We start from the raw sequence: 4,780 nt of genomic DNA on the forward strand, positions 1-4,780 counted from the left end.
GTTAGTGATTCTCAGCCTTGGCCCTATTTACACTTTGGATGAGATGATCCCTGCTGTGAGGGGCTCTCCTGTGCACTGTAGGGTACTTAGCATCATCCCAATAGACACTAGTAACACTAGATGACCCCCACTTCTGACAACCAAACATGTAACCAGACATTGTTGCCGAATGTCCCTGGGGAGCAAAATCAGCCCTGGTTGAAATCACTGCTTTAGGCAATGCACAGTGTGGTGGTAAATATCCCCTAAGCGTCCATTAGAACATTCACAAGAATATTTAGTTATATTATTAGGAAATTATCAGAAAGGCATGGGTAGTTGCTTCCTTATAATTCACCTCAGCAAAGCATTCGCTCATGGATCCCCTCCATTTTCTTCCTGCCTCACTGGGATCTTTTCCTCATCATCTTCTCCAGCTCCTCCTCTCCTCTTGCACCTCTAGATGAAGGAACATCCCAGGACATGGTTGTCCTCTCAGATGTCCTCTTTATCTATACTCACACTCATCACATCCATTCTATGTCTTTAAATGTATCTACCGTACACACTGATTCACAGCAAATATATGTTCCTGGCCATGAATTCTCTATTGAACTTGAACAGCCTACTCAATAACTTCAATTGACGGTCCAATAGGATAAGCATGTCGTAAAATGAATGGACATCATCAATTCCTGTTTCCCCAGTTACACCTTTTCCTCACACAATGTTTCCAAGATCAGTAAATGGCAACTCCTGTGATACTCAATTTATCTCATTTTCTCACATCCTATATCAAATCCATCCTCCTCCCATTGGCTTCATATGCAGTCCCTCTTCACCACCATCACCACCAGCTCTGCCTGGATTATAATCACAGCCTCTTCATTGGCCTCTTCTTCCAGGCTGGCCATCCTGCAGGCTCTCCTCTACTCTGCAGTGAGACGGAGCCTTTCAAAATGTGAGACGAGTCATGTCACTCCATCGTATCTCACCCAGAGGGAAAATGGAAATCCCGCTGATCTATGCTTCTACTGCCTTTCTGACCTCATCTCTCACCCTTCTCCATCCACACCCCTTCCTCACAATTCCTCGAACAAGCCAAGCAGCTTCTTACCCCTCTGCATGAAAGGCTCTGCAGGTCCCCACCCAGAGATACGCCTAGAGCTCTGGATTAGTCATTAGTCATGGTTCTCCAGAGAAAGACGCTAATAGGCTATGGTATATATAAAATGACATTTCTTACAAGAAGTTGGCTCACATGATTATGGAGAAATAATGTTTAACCAGATATCTGGGCATCCTTTGGCCTGGTCAAGGTTACACACAAAGTTAACCATCACAGACTCACTCCCTCATTTATTTCAGGTCTCTGTCCAAATGTCACGTTGGAGGGGCCTTCTCTATCTAAAATATAATCCCTCATCTCATCATTCCTATCCCTCTCTGGCTTTATTTTTCTTCATATGGCAGAATTTGTATATGAATATTTGCTTCCTTTCTGTCTCCACCCACTAGACTACAGCTCCATGAGGGCAGGGTCCCCTTAACTGTCTGCTCTCTGCTGTTTCACCAGCACTAGGATATACACCAGGATATAAATATACAAACATGTGTATCAGGACCACCAGGATGTCAGGGTAGCCTGTCATGTAGCAAGTCCATTATAAAATGAAGACGACTGCATGCTATTGAACCTCAGAATTGGAAAACAGTGTAAAATACTCACAGAATGGAACACCGTATAAAATGCTCGTAGGCGAGGATCACAGCCACATTAACCTCCCTAGAAACACAACACTTTTCCAGTCTAAAGTAGACGTACAAATGGCTATTTCTCAGTGTTTGCAGGAACTAGCAAAGCCGTGCTTCATTAACATGGACGCAGAGTGCCCTCTACTGTGCTGTTTGGATGTGCGCATCTCTGAAGGTATTTTCTCTCTTTTTTTTTTTAAAGGCTAAATACATGGATACATCTCCCCAAATCCAAAAGCATTTTGTGGTTTATTTGACCAGCATAGAATATCATAAACTACTTTTTTTTTCTTTTTGTTGAATTTATTGGGGTGACACTGGTTAACAAAATTATACAGGTTTCAGGTGCACAATTCTGTACACTGTAGTGTGTGTTCACACACACCCTCAACTCACGTGTCCATCCATCACCATTTATCCCCCCATACCCTCCTCCACCTCCCCCAGCCCCACAATCACCACACTGTTGTCCCTGTCCGTGAGCTTTTTCTTTTTTGCTCAATTCCTCCATCTCCCACTCTTCCCCGCCTCCACCCCACAGCGGTTAACACTGAGTCTGTCTCTATTTTGCTTGTTTCAATTTTTATTTTAATCAGGCAGAACACTGTTTTGAAGAACTTAAAGAGATATACAACAGGTAACTTCCATCCTTAATGCTTTAAAATAAAAATCTATTTCTAGAATAAACAGAAAGCAAATCTTATGCTGTTGACGTGTAGATTTTTTTTTTTTTTTTTAACAGAGTATTCACTGCCTCCAGTGTTGAGGCCAGGGTAAGACATATCAGGGCTTTTAAGTCAAAGGGATGTTTGGCCAGTTATCAACTACTGTGTCTGAAAGAGAGTTTTTGCTGCTCCTGAACGTGAAAATACAGTTGACCCTTGAACAACACGGGCTTGAACAGCGTGGATTTACTATGCATGATTTCCCCCCATAAATACATTCAGGCCTTAGTATCCATGGGTTTCGCATCTGCAGATTCAACCAACTGCAAACCGAAAACAGTATTTTCACATTCCCAACCGCGGATTCCCAACCTTGTATCAAAAATACGTGTGTGTGTGTGTGGGGGGGGGGGGGGGGGGGGGGGGGGGGGGAGGAGGCAGGCGGGGAGTAAAGGATGTGCATGTGCATAGTGGTGGCTTCGGCCCCTAATCCTCCCTCTACTCAGGGGTCACCTCTAACGCAGACATACCTCGGAGCCGTTGCAGCTTGGGTTCAGCGCAGCGCAGGAAAGCGAGTAAGGCCAGCTGTAACCATTTTGCTGGTGAAGGTCTTGCTTTTATTTATTTGCAGAAAAGGAAACACCTGTGGAGTTCAATAAAACCAAGTGCAATAAACAAGGGCCCTCTGGACAAAACCCCCTCTCTCCCCCCACCCCCACAGCTGTCAGAGCGCCCAGTCCCAGCGGAGCAGGGGCGGCCCTCAAGTCCCCACCTGCGCGGAGGTGTCAGGAGCAGAAGAGGCCACGTTGCAGGTGCCTCTCGAGGCCGCGGTCCGGCCAGCCCGCGTGGCCGAGGCCAGGGCTGCCCAACTCCTGCGCCGGTCTCCTGGGCCCGGCTTGGGCAAGGGCACCGGGGGCCAGAGGGGCGGGCGCCCAGGACTTGGGCCTCCAGCACCTCTCCAGCGGCCTCTTCCTGCGGGAAAGCATCAGAGCCAACACCGAAGTTGGGGACACCACAGAGCGGTGCGCAGAGGATGGCCGCGGGGTCCCGGACCGGTGATCACTCGCCTGGTGCGGCGGGAGCTGGAGAACCGGCGGCGGGATCAGCTCCGGCCACCAGCCGGTTTCCCGGGACCTCGGTGCAGGCTGGAGCCCCGGGACCTCGGTGCAGGCTGGAGCCCCGGACAGGATCACTCTGAAAGCTGCATTTGAAACACCCGGAGATGGTCCAGCCGAGGTCGGAGGCCGCTCCTAGCGGAAGGGTGAATAACCTGGACGTCACTCCACCTCTCCTACGGGGTGATGACGTCACGGGCGAGCGGTGGGTCCCGCAGGAGGATGCCACACCGGAAGCGGTCAAGGTCAGGCTAAGCCAGCGCGAGGAGGTGGCCAACCCGGTGGTTCAACTCTGCAAGACCCAATGCAAGACCCAAGGAGTCCGGAGCTCTCTGGAACGGAGACCGACCAAGTCTGCCCCTGCGTTTACACGGTTTTCTCAAACAAGGTCACGCCTGTTCGGTGCAGAGAAGCAAGGTGAGCGCGCCCCGTGGAGGAACCAAGACGACACGGTCCTTCTCTGAGTTGTGTGGGTAGCGTGGTGCCAATCAGAAGCCAGCGGAGACAGCGTGCAGCGTCTTTTCTAGCTTAAAGGATGGACTGAGATGGAAACTAATGAGCAAAGGGAGTTCATGAAGAGGCTGTTCTCTGCCCTTGGAGAGAAGTGGCACCTGCACGTGCTGAAGATGCTCTGCACAGGCCTCAAGCCCTTCACGCGAAAGCGAGGACAGGCTGGATTCCAAGTGGTGCAGAGCTGATGTTTGACCGTCATGTTGTTGCCATGGTGATAGCCTTTGTACCCAGGACGGTGGTGCTCACTGGCTCTCCCCACCCCCTGAAGGCTGTTGAGCCACAGCACCAGTAGGCCTGCGAAGGCTTGGTCCCATGTTCTCTGGTATGTTCTCCCCTGGAGACAATGAGGTTGAAGCCAATTGCTCGAAGCGGTCACTTCTCTGACTTGGAGTGACTGTGCCCACAATTTATTTGTTCTTAAGAGAGACATCTCCCTTTCTGCATCCATGCTCCAGAGAAGCTCTCCTCTTCAGACATCCTGGAATGAAAGGATTTGGCTTCTGCTCTTTTTACTAGACGGTGTTTTTTTTTTTACCACATCTGTTTCCTCCTCTCCCCTGCCCCCTCCTGCCTTTCTCCCTCTGAACTTCCTTCCTAAGAGCTGAGAGCGAGGGGATGTCAGATCCCTTCATGCACCAGGAACTGAGCTGCTGAAACTGCTGGTCTCACTCTCATGGGTAGTTACTGCTCCTTTTTTTTTTTGTGGAAAAAATAAAATCCTCATTGTCTTTTGTAAATCCTCAAAATAAGAAA

General features: G+C 49.3%; 1 pseudogene; it reads left to right on the forward strand.

Annotated features, from left to right (window-relative positions):
- The first annotated feature begins 1,806 nt into the window (after positions 1-1,806).
- Positions 1,807-3,935, forward strand: LOC129151502 (adenylate kinase 4, mitochondrial-like; annotated as a pseudogene).
- Positions 3,936-4,780: the final 845 nt, after the last annotated feature.

Source organism: Eptesicus fuscus, chromosome 14, assembly GCF_027574615.1.
Source record: "Eptesicus fuscus isolate TK198812 chromosome 14, DD_ASM_mEF_20220401, whole genome shotgun sequence".
Taxonomy (NCBI): Eukaryota; Metazoa; Chordata; class Mammalia; order Chiroptera; family Vespertilionidae; genus Eptesicus; species Eptesicus fuscus.